The sequence below is a fragment of the Typopeltis vanoorti genome, chromosome 23 (genome assembly GCF_054136105.1).
Source record: "Typopeltis vanoorti isolate ZY-2024b chromosome 23, IOZ_Tvanoo_1.0, whole genome shotgun sequence".
Lineage (NCBI taxonomy): Eukaryota > Metazoa > Arthropoda > Arachnida > Uropygi > Thelyphonidae > Typopeltis > Typopeltis vanoorti.
In genome coordinates this window covers 76,878,412-76,902,132 of record NC_143571.1, presented here as the reverse complement: position 1 = coordinate 76,902,132, position 23,721 = coordinate 76,878,412, and the positions used below count along the sequence as shown (strand labels likewise).

General features: G+C 36.4%; 1 protein-coding gene across 6 annotated transcripts in view; it reads left to right on the top strand.

The window, feature by feature from the left end:
* Cbs (Cystathionine beta-synthase) overlaps positions 1-23,721 on the top strand; it is a 251,449-nt gene that overhangs the window by 41,657 nt on the left and 186,071 nt on the right. Inside the window, exon 1 of one of the 6 annotated variants that reach the window (XM_090413159.1) lies at positions 15,176-15,292. The exons of 4 other annotated variants lie outside the window; for them this stretch is intronic. The gene's annotated coding sequence lies outside the window, so the exon portion shown is untranslated. Of the gene's footprint in view, positions 1-15,175; positions 15,293-15,366; positions 15,527-23,721 lie in introns of those variants that run through there. One more of the 6 variants, XM_090413157.1, reaches the window with a different exon arrangement.

The window sequence follows — 23,721 nt, the reverse complement described above, 5'->3', positions numbered from 1 at the left end:
TTTATGAACAAATTAAACAGCAGTGGTCCAAGAACAGATCCTTGTGGTACACCACTAGTCACAGGCCGTCTTGTGGACTCTACTCCTGAGTAAACCACTCTCTGATATCTCTCTGTCAACCACCCTCCTATCCATCTCACCAACCCTATGTCCATTCCCATATGCTGCAATTTACTGATTAGAATTCCATGTGGTATCCTGTCAAAGGCCTTAGCAAGGTCCAGCAGAATCACTGTAAACCCATTACCCTTATCCAGTTCAGCCGTCACTGTTATAATACGTGAGCAAGTTACTGAGGCATGACCTACCCTTCACAAAACCATGCTGTCCCCGATACAGTATCCCATTTTCTTCTATCCAATCTTGTATTTTCCTCTTGACTATTTTCTCTAAGACCTTGATAATGATTCCTGTTATGCTGATTGGCCGGTAATTTTCAACAGCAGCCTTGGAACCACCTTTGTGCAGTGGAACTATTTTCCCCTCTTTCCACCCCCTTGGGACTGACCCAGTCCTGAGGCTCAAATTAAACATAATGGTCAAGGGCACTGACAATTCTTTGGCCGCTTCACGTACGACACGAGCTGGTATACCATCCAATCCCACAGATGTATTGACATTGAGGTTCTGTAATAGACTAGTTACCTCTACCTCATTCATCACAATTCCAGTATAAGCTGTTGGTTCCTCCATTTCCGCAAAGCCACCACCTGGATGGTATACTCTTGCAAAGTGCTCGCTCAGTAATTCCACAACATCGACTGATTCAGTTACCTCCCTACCCTCAGCATTTTTTAAGATCATTCTACCATGAGCATTTTTCCTTTTACTTGCAACATATTGAAAAAACTGTTTGGGATTCTCTTTAGCCTGCATGGCCAATTTCCTTTCGTAATCTGCTTTTGCTTTTCTTACCACCCTTGTTACCATCCTGGCCTGAGCTTTATACTGTTCCTGCACCTGATGGTCACCCTTCTCCTTAAATTCCCTCCACAATTGTTTCTTTTTTTGCAGCTCAAGCTTAATAGTGTTATTCATCCATTTAACCCCTACCTGATTTATTATTCGGACTCTTGGTATACAGTCAACCATTGCCTCCTGCAAACAGTTCTTAACCACCTCCCATGCACCATCAACATCCAGCCCTTGCAGTTTTACATGCCATGGCATTGAGCCAAGCACACACACCTAAGCTTGTCATACTTACCAGCCCGGTAATTCCACATATACCCTGTCTTAATTGTAAATTCGACTCCTTTAGCCACCTCCCAAGTCATGACCAAAATTATTATCGTTTATTATTAATTATTATTATTTTTTTTTATTATTATTTATTATTAATTATTATTAATAAATTATTATTATTAATAAAAATAATTATCGATGCTGAATATCTGATTACAGGGATGACGCATGTATTGATTGTTGTTATAGTGTTGCTTCCATTCACTTTACACTAAGATACTTTTCTGACTCTTTTCAGATATTCTGACTCTGTTTCCTTTTGACTTCTGACTCAAAATGTCTACCTCAAGAATTGTTATCTATTTGTAGAATTCATTCTGTGACAAGTTTTTAATTTTGCTTCCATCTGTAAATGGGATTGTTTTCTGCCTGATATTTCCCCCTAAACTATAGTGAGTGTCGAGTATTTATCAAGTCTAAATGCCATTGATAATATGGAGTGTGTTGAGCAATAACTCAATTTCTCTGGATGACTTTCCATATAGCTTCAGATCATTCGTGAATAACAGGTGATATTTTACCCCTTTCTTTGAAGTTTGATATCTGAAGCTAGTTTTCTTTAGCATTAATATTAGAGGAATCAGTGCTAGAATGAACAATAGAGGTGAGTGAGAGTGAGTCACCATGGAAAAGTTCTCTCCTGTTATTCACTCTATCGATATTGTCTTCATTGATGAATTTTCTGATGTTTTTTACTCATTCCTAAAATTTCTCAACATTTTCTAATCCAAGTATGTGCGGAAGAGTTGTGTGCTTTCTGGTAATAATTCCATGACATATATAAGTTTGATTTCTATCTTTTCGAACTCTTTCCAAACTATTTTGACAGTTAATGCCGACGGACTTTTATTCCCCTTTTCCCTTGTATTCAGGGTTATACCAATAACCATGTATAGCACTGTCGAAGTGGCATTTGTACCAATGATGCTAGGCACTTCTCGAAGAAAGCATTCACGGTTCTAACTCAGTCACCAACTGGAGGAACGTTTTCCAAACCATTCTTGAACTAATAGAAAGTCAGATAAAAGTGAAACCGTCTCGTCTACTCCCTATAAGGAAATAAAAGACTTTAGCAAATTTATTTTATTTCTTTTTTCCTTGGAGTTTCTACAACACTCGCTTTCTTCAATAGGCTGCAGTTGGTGTCATGATAAACATTGACTAATAGAAGTTGCTAGAAGTTCAGTGAATAATTTCAATGTTGTCGGCAAGCAAGTAATTGAGTGGTAATTACTTGGAAAAATCTTCATTTTCTTTGTGTTTCAAAATCGGAATTGTCCGTCCAGTTGTCATCCGGATGTTTTTACTCATTCCAAAAATTTCTCAACATTTTCTAATCCAAATATGTGGCAAAGGGTTGTGTGCTTTTTGGTAATCAAAATTTGATTTCTATCGTTTCGAATGTTTCAAAACTATTTTGTCAGTTAACGCCGATGAACTTTTATTTCTCTTTTTTCCTTGTATTTAGGGTTATACTAATCTAAAGAAGGCCTGTATAGCACTGTTCAAGTGGCGTTTGCACCAATAGCGCTAGGCACTTCCAGTAGAAAGAGTTCTCGGTTCTAATTCAGCCGACTAGAGGAACTTTTTCTAAAACCATTCTTCAACTGATTCCAGAGATAGTGGATCTCTCGAACGGGAAAGCGGGTTTTTCCTCCCGGAAATTGGAAACATATGTGGAAAGAGCCTTTTTTCTTTTTTTTTTCTTCCAGTGACTTCACTCCAAAATGGTAAAATGATTATGCCTTATAATACATCTCATGTTGCATCAGTTGTGGAATAGAATCACCAGAGCCACATTTATGGCTTAGGTAGAGGGTACTGTTTGAGAAGTATATTATAGTATCAAACAAAAATCCGTGATATTCTGAACAAGGAATACTGAAGGTATAGAATTACGACGTGTACTTAGAGGTGTGATTTACATAGGCACATGGAATGTACAGAATCTACAGATAGGTGCTCTTGAGATTGTCTGTAAAGAGATAGAGATATAAAACTGGCATCCTGGAAATTGCAGACACCAGATGGAATGGAGAAGGCCATTTCAAAAGACAGGATAGTAAGCTAGTTCTTTATTCAGGAGGTAAATTAAAGCATTATGGGATAGCTGTGGTACTGTAGAGAGTTGAAGCAAGAATCCTTGGTTATAATCCCATTAATGACAGGATTCTTTGTGTTATACTTAAAGTTCATCCTACCAATATGTCAGTCGTGGTGGTTTATGCGCTACACGCAGATAGACCTGACGAAGAGCGTGAGGATTTCTATGAAAACCTGCAGACTGCTTTCGACTGCCTACCAAGAAGCGATGCACTTTTCATCTTAAGGGACTTTGATGCAAAAGCGGAAAAGAGTATGAGAGTTAGGACTGAGCGTGGACTATTTGGTCTAGGCGAACTAACACCGATAGTGAAAGGCTGTTGGAATTTCCCCTTGCTACAAGATGAGTTGTTACCAATACCTGCTTCCAGAAACACAATGGAACTATACTTGGACATCTAACACTGATAGGTGAAGGCAGTTGATGGATCACATCCTGGCTTTCCAAAAATGGGAGGCATGCATCTCTGATGTGGATACTTAGCTTGAAGAAGACTATGGTATAGTGTATAGATGATCAGTTAGTAACGGCCAAAGTAAGATAGACTCAAAAACCTTCGATGTCAGGCTGTCAGACCTCGGCTGGATGAATTTTTGCAGTCTAGTAAGGACTCACCTGAAATGTTCTAGAACTAGTCAAGGCTAATCGAAAGAAGGCATTGGAGAAACAAAGATGTATATGGATTGTGGAATATAAGCGATTACATATAAACGTCAGAAGAGACATCAGGCAGGAAAAGGAAGAATTTTATGCTAGTAAATATGAAAAGGTAGAGTTCAAGATGAGGAAACACAATTCGTAAAAGGATGTTTCATTTAGTTTCTGACCTAAAGCACAAAAATAAGCCCAAATGGAATATCATCAAAGACAGAGATCATGCTGTACTAACTGAAAAACGAAATCACAAACGGATGGAAATAATAATATGAGGACCCATATAGAACGGTGGAGGGATAAGGAATTTGAACGAGCCCTCTCACCAGAAAAATTTCGATATGGAACTTCCTCTAGTTAGGAATGAGGTTGAAAGAGCAGTGAAACAGCTTAAAAACGATATAGCCCTGGGTGCAGATGGAATTCCAGCATAGTTAATGAAGGTCACGGGAGATGGAGGGATTAGGGTGTTTCATAGATTTATACGGGAAGAAGTCGGTTTTCATACCAATACACAGATATGAGGATATGAGATATGAAGGATTACAAGAACTAAAGAACTATTAGTTTAATCTCTCTGCAATCAAGATTTTATTAAAGACCATTCTAAATAGGATTGAGACCAAAGTTGAGGCAGAGATACTTGAAGAACAAGCAGATTTAGGAAAGGTAATGTCCCAGAAAAATATCCTTTGTGGTATACAGATAATCGAAAGGTATATAAAAAATTTAGACTCCTTATGGTAATGTGCTTGATTGACTATTCTAAAGATTTTGACTATGTTCTTCATGTGAAACTGTGAGAAGTAAAGAAAATAATGGGTTTTTCTCAACAGCTCTCAGATTGATGGCTGACTTGCACAGTGATCAAGAAGCTTTAGTAAGAATAGACATTGAATTAACTAATTGGTTTCATGTCGGCAATAGCTGCTTTCTCCTCACTTGTTCAATATCTATGCTGTAGACATAATGAGAGAAGTACTCGATGAGATTAATACAAGAATTCAGATAATTGGTACCTTGATTAATAATCTGAGGTACGTTGATGGTACAGTACTTCTTTGTAATGACAAGGAAGAATGAGAACAAATCTATGGCAGAGCTAATGAGATCAGTAAGAATAGAGGAATTCAGCTCAATCACAGTAAGACAAAGATTATGATTCTCGAAAGAAATAGAGCAGGAAGCTCGTACCTTAACGGAGAAAGAATTCGGGAAGTCAGCAAGTTCGAATACCTGGGATTCTTTATTAATATGAAGTATTGCTGTTCAGCAGATATCAGAGGAAGACGAAAACAGCAGTCAGAGACTTGTCTAAAATCTTGAAGTATGGATATATCTCCATGGAAACAAAGTTGAGGATTTTGGATGCAGCTGTTATTCCAACAGTAACTTATAGATGTGAGACTTGGAACCTAAGAAGTCCGATAGGAAAGGATAGCTGCTTTTGAGATGTGGTTTTACAGGATGCTGTTGAGGATATTATATATTGTAAGGAGAACAAATGGATGGGTGCTAGAAAGGATTAGTAGAACTCTGTAACTCCTTAAGGATATTGACATGACAGTTGTAATATTTTAGACCCATTGAAAGGATGGAAGGGGGCTTCTCAAAACCGTAATAAAAGGTAACTTCCTGGGAAAAAAAGGGGGAAGGTGTAGACCAACAATGAGATGGATGAATGCTGTAGCTAGAGTGACTGATTTTCAGAGAATCGAAGCCTACAGAAAAGCATTGAACAGGACCACTTAGCGAGGACATGCGGTACATCACGAAGTAACAGAGACCATATGCCATCTGATGATGTGAAGTGAATAGATGGATGGATCCAGGATATGGTGTTAGATGGCTGCTGTACTTTCTTCACCGTTTATTATCTTTGATAATTTGGGCGAGCTGTCACTCAGTTTCCAGAAGTTAGGTTGATCTAAACTGACCTCGCCTACTTCTTATGAGGAAGAAAAGACTTTAACCCTGTATGTGTTTGGCAAGTGTTTAAGGAGAAAGATGGAACGTGTTAAGCCAGAGTCAGATAGAGAGTGGGAAGATTACGTTTGAGCTGGAATATGATCAGATGAATACTGTCCAGCTATTTATGGTTTAACAGTGTTAAAAGAAAGTGTAAAAATGAAAAACGTGAATTCAGCCAATTAGTGACCATGTAAACAGGTATGGAAAAGGCATAAATAAGATTAGGTTCTCAAGAAAATAATTTTAATAAGTGTTTATACTCTCTTACTAGAATTTGTACTCTCCAACAGCACATTGTGAACTGGAATCCCACTGTGTGCATTGGTATATGGGAATGTCTTTATATGGTAAGTAAATTTCATGATTAGACCACCTCACTGCTTTCTGCAAACACTGAATGTAACTGTGAGTTCCCTGTTTGGGTTCTAGAGCAGAATATTCGCATTACCTAACTCTTAGCCCACCATAGTGCTAATGTTTAATGCGTTTATAGTGATTCAAATAAAACAATATTCTTGATAGCATCAGCCATTAAGAGTTCTCTGAATGGACAGAATTGGAAGTTAAATGCTGTGCAGGAGAAGAGTAGTATATCAGAAGTCAAGGAGATAGTGGATCCTTCATCTTATTAAGGTGGGCTCCATGGCTGTTTGTTCCTCTCACTTCTTTCCAATAAGTGTAGTTATTATATAAGATAGAGGATATGAAATGAAATCAGCCTATATTGTGAGAAAGAGGAGACTATGTTTCAGTAGAACTGAAGCGAAGCAAATGAAATTCTTTAGCATTACAAGATTTATCTAATGAACAGGAGGAATATAATATACTAAAAATAACTAACACTGGGTTTATAGGTCGTAATAATTATTAAATAAAACTTAGTTTCGCCACTTAAGCTAGTGGCTTCATTTTGGTCGGGATGAACTTACAAATATGCAAATAAGCGTTAAATATGAATCATTACATTACTAAAAAACACCGAATGTGTAGGAACTGTTACACAAGAATACAAGTACAACAGAAACACGTGTAGCGTCAATGCTGGCACATGGTCAGTCATTGTTCAGCAAGTACATCCAATAGTTAGCAAAAAAATTAAAGACATGTATTTAAAGATCTAATGAGTGTCAAACAAAATCATCCCTTGATTTCTGTTTAAAGTGCCTTGTAAGTGGATTACCATAGTTGCCTCTTTGATGTTGCGGGAGCCGAAGTTGTGATTCAATGTTGTGGTGAGTGTGGGCGAAATCGAATGACAAGTCTAAGCTGTCTTTGTTATTAGTGATATCTCCAATATGTTTCTTTTGTCTTATGTCTAAACTTCTCTATGTTTGCCCTATGCAATTGAAGCCCCAAGAACATGGAATATTGTAAACTTCAGGATATTTGTTGAAAGGACTGTGGTCCTTAGATGAGCGTAACAGATTTCGTACTTCATAATAGGTTTGAAGGCCACTCTAATGTCATGAGATTTCAAGAGATTTGCAATTTTTAACGAGCGTTCGCTAATAAAATGGATGGAAATTGAGGCTCTGTAATGAATGTCATGGATCCTTTGTGGAGAGGGATTAGAGAGTAATATTCTTTGTGCCATTTTTTTAGGATATCCATTGTTGATCAATAGTAGGAGAATAAAATGCAATTCTTTGGTTAGTGTTCCTTCTTCTCTTATAATAGAGATCGCCGTCCTTTTTCAGCGTATGCATAATACCTAAGTTTTGTGAAATGGAGTGCAACGAGGAGAAATGTAGATATCCACCTGTGAGTTGGCTTATGGTACACACCAAGAGAAATGCTTCCGTCTCCTTTTTTTCGTAATTAAAATATCTAGAAAAGGTAGATTGAACCGCCCATTCAGTCTCAAAAGCTAGATAGGGTATACAGGTCTCGCCTACACCCTATAAGGGAATAAAAGGCGTTAGCTGATTTTTTTATTTATTAAAGTGAATTTGATTTCATGGTGGGAATTAACAGATGCCAGAAAATCACGTAACGCAGCCACACTGTGTTTCCATATTATGGATATGTCGTCTACATATCTCCACCAAAGTGACGGTTTAGGATTTGTAGATAGCAAGACATCTTTTTCGAACTTTTCCATGAATAAGTTCACACAAGGAAGAGATAGAGGGCTTCCCATTGCAAGGTCCGAAAGTTGTTTGTAGATTTTCTCATTCCATCGGAAACAAATTGAGTTGAGACGGTGTTTATAGAGTTGATAGATGTCCTGAGGGAACAGATTATCAAGTACCATAACTTCGTCCACAGGAACATTTGAGAAAAATGTGGATAAAAAAAAATCAGCTAATGCCTATTTGTTCCCATATAGGGAGTAGGCGTTTACCCTATCTAACGCTTGGAGACTGAGTGGACAGTTCAATCTCCACTGGTAGCCAATCAGAGAGATAGCTGGCCCAAGACTATCACTGATTCATCGGTACGCAGTGAAGAAGGCGGCAAGTTAGTGCCGCCATCTCGTGGTCCCTAACCCTAACACAATATTTTTAATGTCTGAAAATAGTGTGGATTCGATGGTCGATTTTCTTGAATTTACGGGACGAAAAACCCGAGTTTCCGGGAGAGAAAACCCGCTAGCCCGTGCCAGAGATCGACTAACTTGGAAACCTGTCGAAAAAAGGCTTAGAAAAATTTCCTCTAGTCGATGACTAGATTTGAACCACCAAATCCTTTCTTCGTACGGTCAAGCGCCGTAGAGTGCAAACGCCACTTCTACTGAGCTACACAGGCTCTTTTTTTAAAAAAATGTTGATATTGTGTCTTTATTCACGAATGTTCCTGTGGAACATTTGAAGGAACATTTTGAAAAAAAATTACGGAAAATTACCTTTTGTAGACATTCCAATTACGAAAAAGCAGACAGAGGCATTCCCGTGATGTGTAAAGTAAGCTATCTCATACTTTTTAATAGAATATGCTGTCATGAGAAAAGATATAGGTAGCATTTGATTATAATGTGGACCCGAGAGACACTGATCAGCAAATTACAAAGTGTGAAATTCCTACCATAAAATAGTAAGGTAGTTTTGTATGTAGACCTATATGCCAAATTTGGGGATGTTTTCTGGAAATATCATTAACAGTCATTTTACTTTCCCTTTATCTATCTATAGCAATGTTTATTGGTGGGTAATGTTGGTAATTGAAGTACTTCAGTTGGGAACTGTTCTTACTTAGTAGAGCAGAATAAGCTTTTATGGCATTTCATTTATATACTTAAACAAATGAAGTGCCATAAAAGCTTATTCCTGCAAATCACGGCAAATAAAATCTGGTATATATGTGAAAATAAGATTAAATCTTTCATCCCATGAAGCAACTTCACATAGTTTCACTGTAATCTTCAAATTCTGCTTTTGGGGAAATATACAGATAAAATGAATTCTTTGACATCCTCTCTATATAGACTTGCTCTTCTGTCCAGAGGAACGTGTAGCGTGCATATCATTCCCGAGGACTGAGTTCCATTGCTCACTAGTCTGGGTTCTGTGTGCTTAGTACCTACAGTATCATTCAGCGATTCGTATCTATTGTTGTTAGCAAGGATTTGTGAGATGCAACACTATCATTACACTTCTTGCATGCAACTTGTGATTTTCTTCCCATACTTTGGTTTTACATCCTCCAAAAACACTGAAACCAGCCAGAAGGAAGCACGCAGTTTTAACAAACACAGTGCGCTGGCCCAATAGCTTTAGTTGCCTTTGTTGTAATTCCAAACGACAGCAATAATAATAATAATTATTATTATCATTATTATTCCGGGCAACTCCAAGGAGTCGACAGACTCATCGAGGGAGGCCCTAACATCATGTCAAGAACAACTATTCGACATTCACACAGTATCTATCATACCTTGCCTTGAACTCATTCACGGTCGCAGCACCCCATAATAAGAAAAGCAACAACTGCAATATATATATATATATATATATATATATATATATATATATATATATATATATATATATATATATATATATATATATATGATTGCTGCATAACGGCATGTATAAAATGTTTTCCTTACGAAAGAAGTTAATTTTGAAACATTAACACTTTCCATGTACTTGTCATTCGCAGGGCCCGCTTTCGACTTGCTGAGGCCCTAAGCTATACAATACCCAGAGACCCCCTACTGTTTTAAATTACATCAGCTGATCTCAGAAAAATTTTAAATATATACGCCTTTTTAATATATGAAAATATATTGTCTTTTAATTTTTATTAAAAAAATAATAAAGTATGCGTTTACAAAATCACAGAAATAATTATATAATTAAAGGGTTTTAAAAACGACAAATAAGGCTCGTAGAACAGAAAGTTTTAAATTAAAATAGGAAAATAAAACGTAAATTAATATAACAACATAATTGGTAGTATATAAAAAATTAATCTTTTATTCAGGTAAAAATTTGACAGTAGACATCACATAAAATTGGGTACCCAAAATTCCAAATAATACAGGTACATGTATATATAATAAATTAATATTGAAAATATGGAGTGGATAAATTGTTATAATACAACAATATTTAATAGAAATAATTATATTATATAATCCTCTAAAAGGCTCTAAGATATAACTTGAAACATTTTCTTTCTTGATTTCCTAAAAGCAAAATCATTAATTATGTCATCAAAAGATATAACTACGTAACGTATCGCTTTCTATACTCATGATGCTAAGTGCAGACAATATTTCTTGAGACATAGTTGCTCTCAGTTCATTTTTTATTCTTTTTAGCTATGAAAATGATCTTTCTCTTGAACAATTTGTTACATTAAACAAAGGAATAGTCGTAATATTGCTTCGACATTAGGGAAAACTAACTCAATCTTGTCTTGAAAGATGGTTTGATTCAAATCTTTGTGTTGAAAATGTTCTTTTTCAGGATAATTCTGCTTGACATAATTACGGAAGTGCCTCAGTTCACTCGTGAGATTAATATCAACATCGTGTGGATATTCTTTTATTAACGTATCTACTGTTTTTCGTAGCTGTACCTCTGAAACTTCTAAATCAACTAAAATTGAAAATTTATTTGCAACATAATTGTAGACTGTTCCTTTTCTCGTTAAATTTGCCTCAAGGATGTCTATGATATGAATGAAGGATTTCACTCGAAATTTGTTTCTTGGAGAAAGCTGTTCATTAGCATCAGGTGCAGCTCCATCATTGATGTTTGTTTCTCATCCTCTTTCTTTTTACTGTAGACTTATATTATACACCAGGCAATCTAGGTTTAACTTCTTCAAAATCATCAAAATTTTCTTGAATGTTTTTAACATAGTGAGAAAGTGATTTGTACAGATTTGCACATGTGGTAAGTGCAATCTTTGGATCCTGGAGAGCTATATTGGTTTTGTAAAACTCTGGCAGCAAATTATTCCATAAATGTAGCATAAAAACAAATTCTAGTTCTTCCATTTTTTCCAGACGAACACCAGCTTCAAGTCTTGTAGCTCCCTTTTCATTCTTATCATCATAAATGTGACTTAGAGCATCTATGATGGGCTTATAACTCACATTTATGGCAGACACTGCTTTGACATTTGCTTCCCACCTAGTGTCAGACAGTCTTTTTAGTACTTTGGTATTTGAGTCTCTTTTCAAGAAAGATAACATCACAGCCCACCTCTTTGTAGAAGATGAAAAGAACGTGTATATTTCTTGAACAACAGCAAAAAAGTTTACTGCATCTAAACAGCAATCTACAGCAGACTGCCGACAAGATTTAGTGAATGACCGGCACACGGAATATATATATATATATATATATATATATATATATATATATATATATAACATGCTTGTTTAACTCAAGGATTTTTTGTTGTATTCCTTTGTATTTGCCAGCCATATTCGCTGCATTATTATATACTGTCCTCGGCATTTGCTGATATCAACTTTGCAGTCCTTACTTAGATAACCCACTACCATACCTGCCATACATTCACCACAGCGATTTTCCAACTCTAGAAAAGTCAGAAAAGGTTCAACAGGTAAACCATCACCAGGTGATACATACAGGGTGTCCCAAAATTCACGCAAGATTTAAATTTAGCGCCATTTGTGCGGTAAAGTGTTGCCAACGAGAAAAAAAGACATAGTGACAGCTGACAGTTCAGGGTTATTAAAAATGGAGCGCTACACGAAAGAACAACGCATTTTCATTGTTGAGCAATATTTTAAAAATAATGAAGGTTTGGCAGCTACAGTTCGCAATTTTCGTACAAAATATGGTCGGAATAGTGATTTAACTTCATCAACTGTGAAAAGATTAATTAAAAAATTCAAGGATGGATCAATTAGTGATCTTATACACTCTGGCCGTCCTTCAACAAGTCGTTCAACAGAAAACATCGAAGCGGTTCGAGAGAGTGTTGCTGAGAGTCCAGGAACATCAATTCGGCACCATGGTCTTGAATTGGGCATTTTGAGAAGCTCTCTACAGCGTATTCTCACGAAAGATTTGCATCTTTATGCTTACAAAGTTCAATTGATTCAAGAACTGAAGCCTACTGACCACACACAGCAAAGAGAGTTCGTTGAATGGATTATGGAACAACAACAAGTGGATGCTTATTAGTCGACAAAACTGTCGCATTTGGGGTTCAGAAAATTCACGAGTGATTGTTGAGAAACAAATGCATCCACAACGTGTAACTGTTTGGTGCGGATTTTGGGCTGGAGGCATTATCGGTCCATTCTTCGAAAATGTGGCAGGTAAAGCAATAACAGTTAATGGTGCTCGCTATCGCGACATGATAATCCAGTTTTTTGTGCCGAAATTGCAAGATATGGATGTGGACGACATGTGGTTTCAACAAGACGGTGCCACATGCCATATAGCCCGAGAAACAATTCAATTACTGCATGAGTCGTTTCCTGGTTGTGTAATTTCCCGTTTTGGTGATCAGAATTGGCCGCCCAGATCATGTGACTTAACGCCGTTGGACTTTTTTTTTCTTTAGGGTTTTTTGAAGTCTAAGGTTTATGCCAACAAGCCCACGACCACCCATGCCTTGAAGGAGGAAATTAAGCGCTGTATCAACGAAATTCAGCCATATTTATGCAAAACGGTCATGGAAAATTTCGACAAAAGAGTGCGTATGTGCCAGCAAAGCCGTGGAGGCCATTTACCCGATATGCTGTTCCATGCATAACCCTATACTGTATACTTTATGAATCAATAAGAAATTACAATTTTTAATTAAAAACCTGTGTTTTCTATCAAATTTAAATCTTGCGTGAATTTTGGGACACCCTGTACCTTACTATAACAGTCAGTTGATCCACATGGAAAAGATCTGGCATAGAGTTCACATACAAACTGAAGTAACCTGACTTTCTCAGATCATCCAAAATTAAATTTCTTACTTTATTAGATAAGCTGGATCAATTCATCACATACTGTCTTTGACAAATATGAAGGAGACCCAGATCCTCTGTTTCCATGTTGTTTTATGTGATTGGAAAGAAATGGATCAAACTTAGCAATCCATTCTAACAAACCAAGGTAGTTGCCATTATTTCGCGATTCAAAAGTTTCATTGTCTCCCCTAAAAGCCATACCACATTCTGCTAATGTTCATATCACTGCAACAACACATCAAGCACATTCCTCCAATAAAGCTATTCTTCTTTTATTTGTTTTGCTAGTTCCGAGTCTAAGGTTTGACCACACTTTCTTGTCAAGTATGTAAGCAAAGATCTTCTATGATCTTCAGAGTGTTCATGACTTTCTATTGCAATGGGATTTCGCCAGTCAGAAAATCCATCAGAAGCTAGTGCTGCAGTTGATGTTGAAAACAGTTTACAGACAAAGCAATAAATACAACCTGATGTTGGTGTGTACACAAGCCATTCCCGATCGTATACTTCACCATTAACCTTCCTATTCTGAAAAAGACCCTTTGAACAATATCTAACCTGATTTTTGAATGAACGCTTAGAGTTTTCAAATGGACGTTCCAGTGCTGACACTCTGATGGACCTTTTAAGATCCAGTATGAGAGTTCATCATGTGTGAGGACACCCCACTGACCAATATCACTGAGTTTCGTGAATTTCTTTGTTTCAACTGTTGATGTCGGTTCTCCAACAGCAGCAACGCTCACACTGGGATCAGTTACAATATTTTCATCAGCTGAGATTCCAGACTCTATGATCTCAGAAACAATAAGCTGTTGTTTTGGAATTGACTGCTCTCCCTGGGTCAGTGGATCATCTTTCGTTGCTGCGGTGAAATATATATCAACTTTTGTTGCTTTTTTGAATTCGTCTTCAAGCTGCTGCTTTCTTTTTCTTTTCTGGTATCCGCTTACAAATGTTCGTTTCATTGTATGGTTGGAAATGGAATAGCATAAGTAAATGATAGAAAATGAAAGATTACAAACATTTTCTAAATAATGATTTTAAAAATTAATTAAAAATTATTTATGTCTTAAAGATAAAATTTTTAATTAATACGTTTTTGAGAGGGAAAAAACTTCTTTTGTTATATTTTGTATATTTAAAATTATTTGGAAATTATCATCGTGATATGCCTGACTTCATTTGAGTGATTTTTCTACGAGTGTTTTTTTTTATCAATTTTTATATTTTTTTGTGTTTTTATTTGAGGCTCCGGCAAGGAAGCTTTTTTAGCTTATACGTAAATCCGGCACTGGTCATTCGTCATATAGATCGAAATGACTTTGGAAGGGAACTAATTGACTAAATCCATTATAATCCACAATATAAAACTGTGGAATATATTTCCCTACAGTTGGAGTGGTGTCCCATGTCGTTTTTTTAGGATAGTTCGGTATTAAAAGTTTTGACCAAATTATTCCTGCTTAGGTATTTGTATTTTGTTTAATTCAAACCTAAATATATGTTGTCATTTAAATGGCATTCATTCATTCGTATATTAGACTACCAAAAAAAAAAAAAATGATACACATGGTACTGAGCTGGTGCCGCAAATTATGTGAATGGGGTTAATCTTGGGACGTTTCTTCGTTCTCCATTGATATGGATTCTCGCGACGATAACGCACTCCACGTTTCGTTAAATTGCTTTACGCTGATTTAACCGTTTGCTCATTTGCAGCTTAAACTCAGTTTTTCTCCTTTCTTTTCTTTCGCCAGCAAAAGAACGATTACTTTGCATACAGTGTGTATTATCGCAGAAAATTTTTGTTTTTTCCCACATGCACCAAGTATAGAATTCCAGTGCGCAAGATTGTTTTAGTGGCATAAAAGTCTCCGGCAACCTGTGCGCATACACGTGAGAAAGTTTCATAACAATTGGTACGTTCGTTTGCGTTTTTTTGCCGAAAGTATTAGTCCTTTCTTGTTTCCTTTAATATGTTAATATGATTCCAAGTAACTAGACCCGCTAATATGTATTTAATCACTTCAATTTTTTTTAAAAAAGATTAGTTTACATTTTTATTTCTTGTAATCTCTTAGGCTGAAATGGTATATATATATATATCAATATGGATAATATGACGTGGATAAAAAAGTCTCATCCCACTACCTGTAAGATAATGTCGTAACTTTTGTAAAAGTAAAAGCAAATTTTTGTTTAATGATTGTGTATGCTGCTTATATCTTAATTTGAGAGTTATTTTCAATATAAATACTTATTATGAATATATTATATAAGTTAATTTTAAATGGAATTCAATACACCATAATATTTCAAGGTTGCATAAATCGATTACGTAACAAGGGCAAACAGACATTAATTACTACTCACTGACTGTGTAAAGGAACATCTATAAACTGTGTAAAATTAGTGAAAATACAATTAGAAAGCACTAAGTTAGCGTCTGTTTTTTGTAGAAGGTATTATGGACAGACGTTAAAAAAAAAAGTGCAGCTAGCAAGCATGAATTTAGTTTACGTATTATTTTTTTTTCTTGTTGCATTTTCCCCCCAAATGTTTCTTCATGTCCTTGTTAAAAAAAAAAAAAAAAATGAAAAGTAATTGCATGCTTCATTATCGTTTTTTAACTAATTGTATATATTATATAAAATCTTAAAGAAGCTTCTTTTTCGGACTCTATCACCTGTAAATGGTAAAAACAAATCCATTCCTTACTGCTGATAATTAAACATATAAGAATACTATCAGTGGCCTTCAGTTAAAAAAAAAAAAAACTATGATTAAGCGAAACATTAAGAGTTTATACAGATAAGTGAAATGTTTAGATGGCACTCTTGAAATAGAATTTCCCTCCCCAAGCTTTCACGTGAAGTTGTGCACATGTTATGCTAATGGCAGACAAGAAGAACAAACTGCATAGGAAATAAACAAAAATCACTATTGCAATTAAACTCCGAAATATTTAATTGATAAACCATTTAAAATAATGGGGGAAAATTATAATTATTTTAATGCATTTTTTTCTTTTTTATATACTGCTTATCCTTTTGGTTTTTATCATGTTTTCAGAGGTACATCACAATTTTTTCTTAAAAACCATTGATATTTGCCTACAAATCACTTTTTTTTTTATATTGTTAATAAAATGTTAAATTTTTTTAAAACCATTATTTTTCCTCTTTTTTTTTTTTTCATTCATAATCTTTGATACTAAAATTTTAGTAACACTAACCTTATTGAATAGTAAAATGAATGACATCTGCATTCATATGATATTATATTATATATAAAATAAACTATGGGAAGTATACTTATTTTATTTACTATTCTCTTGAATTCATTTTGCTGTTTTCTTTTTTCCCTCTTATGGAAGCTCAGATTTTTATCTACACAGAAGAGAGAAACCAGTTAGAGAACAGTGTTCTCTTTTACTTCCCTTTTTATTATTTATTTTTGCATATTTTTAATTGCATTTTTTGTGTCCTCAAATACATAATGATCTACCATTAAAATAACATTGTACCAGTTTCTGTGAAATTGAATGAGCTGTATGTGCAGGAACTATTACAATAGTTGCTGCTAAGTTTGATTCCTTATGAACTGTTGATGCCAACACAAGAATTATTGGTGTGGTTTGGTAAAAGTACACATAATAGTCTCTAGAGTTGTTAATTTGGTATTGCAGCTAAGGCTATGAGATCAGCTTATTATGCCTTAATTGCACATGTTCTTTTGGCAGGTTTGTGTTTTTTGCATTTGAAAAACCAGAGTGTTGAAGGAACTACCTATATGAAACAGGCAAACTTGCCTTCATTTGAAAAACACTTATAAAGGTTCTTCAGATCCTTGATGGGGGGGGGATTCAAACCCAGGTGTTTTCAAACAAAAGGCATCATCAGTACTGACTGAGCTATCAAAGCTGAGGTCTCTGTAGGATTCCTAAATTAATCTGGATCCTAGTCCACATTTGGTACTAACTGGTTTCCAGTCATTCATTGGTGAATTGACATTTAAAAAAAACATCCTTTTTGTTATGTATTTGCATTAATAATTTATGTCACTCCATTATGATAAAAAATACTATTAAGCTCAAGGTCAGTATTTTGATTACTTAATTTATAGTACTGGGATGCTTAAGGGTCAAAGCTATATAACTGAGAAGAGACCTCCACATAGCCTTTAAAGGAATGAGGAGAACCGATAAGGGCTTCTGGCCTAATGTCCAATCCTCACCTTCTTGTGGTGCACCCTCTTAGGTATCTACCTGAATACTGAACGAACGAGAATGGGCTGGCAATTTGGGATTTAGCCGACCAAATTGTATTCTTATTGGCTTAAATCAAAATAAAAAATCATGGTACAACATGATAGAATTTCATACTGGCTGGGGTGTCACCTGGTTAATCAAGACCCCTGTTGTTTTCAAAAGGAAACCAGGGCAAACCGTGAAAAGTCTGCTACTGGAACAAATCCTAAAACCCAACTCAACAATACCAAAGTTCAAGATTGGTACTATCAACATAAGAAGACTGAATGGCAGAGGCGTAGTGAGGCTATGGCCAATGTAGCTCCGGCCATAGCCGCTAATTTTACATAGGTGCAAAAATTGAGATTTTTAAAGTTTTTTTTTAGAATGGTGCAATTTTCTTTCCACCGAAAGAAATATTCCAATGGCAATTTTGGTACCTGGCCATAGGTGCCAAAAATTGCCATTGGAATTTTCTTTCCTGGCCATAGGCACCAAAATTCCTCATGACGTCTCTGCTGAATGGCAAAGAAATGGAGCTAGCCTTGGAATTGGATAAGTAATAGATCGACATAATAGGGGTGACTGGAACAAAAATGGCAAAAACTGGTGAGATCTTTCTTAGCAATAAATACAAAATGTTATATTCAGGCAATGAAAATCAAGGAAAAGAAGCAGTTATAGTATTCAACACTAAATACAAGGCTAATCTTCTTGAATGGCAGGCAGTCTCAAGAGAGTGATGCGGACAAATATGAGAATGGGAAACTGGACAATGAGATTTATTTGTGCTTATGGTCCCACAGAAGGTTCTATTAAGGTAGAAGTGGAAGAATTTTTTTGAGGCTTTAGAGAAATCAACTGACAATAAAAAAGGAAAAGTTGGTCCTTGTTGGGGATCTAAATAGCAGAGTAGGAAATGACTGTCAGACGTACAAAAATATTTTGGGAAAATTTGGAGAAGAGTAAAGCTAATAATAATGGCAAATACCTGTTGGATTTCTGCTCAAGACATGAACTGGTTATTACTAACACGATATTCCAACATAAAAATGTGTACAAAATTGACATGGCGAGATGAGGCAATGAATAAGAAAAGTCTCATTGACTATATTATTGTTGATAGTGATGTTTTTTCTGTGGTGCAGGACATCAGAGTGTATAGAGAATTTGAAATTGGAAGTGATCACCATTTAGTCTTGAGCAGGATAAAATTGAATTTCATATTGAAAAGAAGAACATGTAAGAAAGTTTTAAAGCAAATAAAAATTGAGCAGCTCTCAGATGTGAACTGTAGACTAAAATACACAAAACATGAAAACATGTTTTGTGTATTTTAGCCAGATTGATTCAGCCAGAGAGGCATGTGGTGAGGTTGTCTGTAAAGATAGAAAAATCAGAACTCTATGTTGGACACAGGAAGTTAAAGAGGCAGTGAATGAAAAGAAGAAAGCATATCAAAAGTTCCTGGAAAATAAGTCAGTTTGTGCTCGTAGAGAATACAGAGACAAATGTAAGAAAGCTAAACACTGTGTAAAACTAGCTAAATGAAAGTCATGGGACGACTTTGGTAAGAACATAGAAAATAAATATCAAGAAGGCAGCAAGATATTCTGGAGGTTGTTGAAGCTCAGAAATGGAAGAGAAATAATGCTATAGAAAAAGAAATTAGAGATGATAAAGGTGACATGAAAACAGGAGAAAAAGATATCCTCGAAGTATTGAGTAATTACTTCGAAAAATTGCTAAATGAAACAAGCAGTGATGACAGCACAGTGGTAAAAAATATCAACCAGTCATGCAGTCAGGAATACATATCCATACTTGAAATAGAAAAAGCGATCAAAAGCCTGAAATTATTATTATTATTTATGCCTCCAAGGAGTGAAAAGACTCATCCTGGGAGGTCCTTCCTAGGAAACACAAGTCTATCAAGACTCAACGTGGGAGGTCCCTCCTAGGGAACACAAAGTCTATCATACCACTCCTTGAACGCATTGACTGTTCTCACTCTCACCACTCTATCAGGCAATGCATTCCATAGTTCAACCACCCTTCATGCAAAGAAACCACTCCTCACCCTCTTGCTCACAGTTTCCTTTCGTAACTTCCAGGAATGGCCCTTTGTCATCACTCCTTCCCGCTGTTCAACCAAGCAAAAGAACTCCCCAGTATCAACCCTGTAACCACCTCTCAACATTTTAAAAGTCTCAATCATATCATCTCTCCTTCTGCTATCCACCAAACTCTGCAGTCCACATTCCATCAGCCGATCCTCATAATTAACATTGTACAGTCCTGAAACTGTCTTTGTTATCCTCTGTATCCTTTCCACAGTTAATTTATCCCCTTCAAATCCTGGGGACCAAATCTGAGAATAATAGTCTAAGTGTGGTCTGATCAGGGTCTTATACAACGGAATGATAACTCTTTTATCTCTACAGGTCAGCGTCCTTCTCATTATTGCAGCAATCCTTTGTGTTACCTTCACCACATTTGCAATATATCTCTTGAATTTCAGGTTTCTATCAATCATCAACTCCAGATCTCTTGTTTCCCCTATTTCCTTCAGTATATCTCCTCCAAAACAGTATGCAGCATCCCATCAATGTGTCCCAAACCTCAAGACCTTACATTTTGCCGCATTAAACTGATACCCCTCCCCCCATTCATTTGCCCATCTGTCTAGCTTATTCAAATCCTCTTGCATGACTACCACATCTGCACTATTACTAATAACCAGTGTGTGAGCTATGGAAATTTTAACAAAGGGCTCGTATCGTCAAGCAAAAAAAAAAAAAAAAGATGTATTTCACACCAAAACTTTTATTAATATAGCTTGTGTACAAATTCCAATCAAAAAGTATGAGAGGACAATCAACCTCTAAAGGCTATCATTTTTAAACAAATATTTCATGATCTGAACATGAAATATTTGCAACAATCAACTGTGTTAATTTATCTTACATAAGAAAAACATTTTTTAATTGTCAAAATATAATAAGAATGAAATATTTTATAAAACATTTGATTGACTACTGGTTTTACCATATGATTGGCTACCAGAAGGGAGAAGGGTAATGATAGCGCATGCGCTTAGTTTATTTTCGAACTTGGGCACACTCGTTATGGAGGAATTTAAAACAATTATTCCAAATAATCTATACACTGCCGAATAGACTAATTTTTGTTAGGTTACCGTATGAGTTTGTCACTTAATGTTTCAAAAAATAATTTTTTTTGAAAAAAATAAAAAAGTAAATAAGAAGATTTTGAAAGATTATTTTTCACTTGGTTAGACTATAATAAATTTAGTTTAATCCTTTATCCAAGTGTGAGCAAACAAAGTTTGCACCTGAAAATATCTTCAGTATTAGGGTAAGGCAGTACAACACCAGGCAACTCCTAGCAAAGGTGGAACAAGCTCTCATCACTCCTTGTCTCAGTATCTCTCATAATGCAAAGCACATCTCCTTGCCGATATGTATACTGCTATGCATTAAGAGAAGGGCCAATACCCATACTGGTTTTGACCTTTATTGAGGTCTCGTCAGTGGGAGCCAGCCCCAGAAGTGGAGATACCAAGGCAGAAGCAATGGAGGTCATCTTTACCTATAGGAGTTGCCAAAAGGTGTGCCACCTTATTATTAAATTACTCTGGATTTAGAGAATGATGAGGAAAGATTATTTTTCACTTGGTTAGACTATAATAAATTTGAGTGCATCATAACTAAGTAAATAGTTCCCTAATTCAAAGAACTATATTGAATCACTGACACTTACTTTTAAAAATTGTTCAAATGTTTCAAAATCCTGAAACATCCATGCCTGTATATACACTGGATGCAAATTTTGACTCATGTGCAACACAAGAAGAATAAGGGGCTTGCAAGTTTGAAAAAATTTCACAAAGGGCTCGTGCGAGCCCCTTATAGCTCACCACTGCTAATAACCCTTCCCAGCCTCACATCATCTGCAAACAACTGAATATCCCCCTGCAAGCCACTGACAATGTCTTAGATATAAAGGTTAAATGATATAGGTCCCAGTACTGAGTCCTGTGGGACCCCACTTGTAACCCTCTGCCTCCTTGAAACTGTCCCACCATATACAACTCTCTGATACCTATCGGACAGCCAATCCTGAATCCAGTTGACCAATCTGACATTCAAACCCATGTTCTGCAAAATATCAGCTTATCATGCGGCACCCTGTCAAATGGCTTCGCTAAATCCAAGAAAATGGCAGTATATGCCTTTTCCTCATCTACTGCTCTTGTAACTTTATTATAAAAGGCTAGCATATTACTGAAACAAGAGCACCCCCTCACAAATCCATGTTGACGCTCACAGATACAATTACCCTCATCTGCCCAATGTTTTATACGGTCCCTAACTGATTTCTCCAAGATCTTAACAACTACTGATGAAACACAAACTGGCCTATAATTAGACACTTCCAGTCTGCTACCACCCTTATGCAATGACACTATCTTACCTTTCTTCCATTCCCTGGGCACCTTTCCCGTAGCCAGACTTTCATTGAAAAGCCATGTCAAAGGAGCTGTCAGTTCCTTAGCACATTCTCTTAAAACTCGTGGTGAAATACCATCCAGTCCCACTTTACTGACATCCGGAGTACTCAGTATTTGGAACACGTTCTCCTCCTGCATCTCTAAACCTCAAACCTGCCCTATCCCTCTAGTATTAAAATTTACTCCTCCAGGATGAAATACACCAATAAATGTGGAAGGCAGCAAGAATAGATGATATTCGACCAGAAATGCTCAAGTATGGAGGTATAAAAGTCTTACAGTGGCTGCACTGCGTAGCTCAGAAGGCCTGGACAGAGGGACGAATTCCAGATGATTGGAGTAGAGCTCTCATAGTATCCATATATAAAATGGGAAATAAAACTGAATGTGAGAATTTGCAAGGTAAATTTGTACTGAGTGTTCTTGGTAAGATATATGCAAGTATTATTACAGGTGACTCCAGGGAGGCCCTAAACATCACGTCCACACAACTATACCACATTCTCACAGTATCTATCGTACCTTGCCTTGAACTCACTCACCGTCATAGCACCCACAACAGACTCTGGCAGCTTATTCCACTCATTTACCATTCTAAAAGTAAAGAACCCAGCTCTAACACTCCTGCTAACCACACTCTTGCTGAGCTTCCATAGATGTCCCCTGGTTCTCCCACCACCAGTCCTGATCTCAAAAATAACCTCTGAATTAATCCTATAGAAACCCTTCAGCAATTTGAATGTCTCAATCATATCTCCCCTCTTCCACCTATCAATCAATTTATGCAACCCACAAATCTTCAACCTGTTCTCGTATGGTTCATTCCATAGACCTGCTGTCATCTTAGTCACTCGCCTTTGGATCCTCTCCACCTCCTCCACATCAAGAAGGAACCTAGGTGACCAAATCTGAGCACAGTAGTCAAGATGAGGTCTTATCAAGGCTCAGTACGGAGGTACAATAACTTGCTTGTCTTCAAAACCAAATCTGGGCACAGTAGTCAAGATGAGGTCTTATCAAGGCTCAGTACAGAGGTACAATAATTTGCTTGTCTTCTTCTGAAACTCTTCAGCAATTTGAATGTCTCAATCATATCTCCCCTCTTCCGCCTATCAACCAATTTATGCAACCCACAAATCTTCAACCTGTTCTCATATAGTTCATTCCATAGACCTGCTATCATCTTAGTCACTCGCCTTTGGATCCTCTCCACCTCCTCCCTATCAAGAAGGAACCTAGGTGACCAAATCTAGGCACAGTAGTCAAGAGGAGGTCTTATCAAAGCTCGGTACAGAGGTCAATAACTTGCTTGTCTCTGCTCATCAAGGTACTTGAGAAAAGATTGTGGAAGAGAAGCTTGGTGAAGAAGAAGCTGGATTCAGGCCAAATAGAGGCTGTCAGGATCAGATTTTCACTTTACAACAGACAGTTGAGAAATCATGGGAATATAACAAAGATCTCTATTTAAGTTTTGTAGATCTGGAAAAGGCATATGAGAAGGTTCCAAGAGAGAAGCTATTCAAAACTACAGTTATATGTTGTCAGTCGGGTATTATATCAAGCAA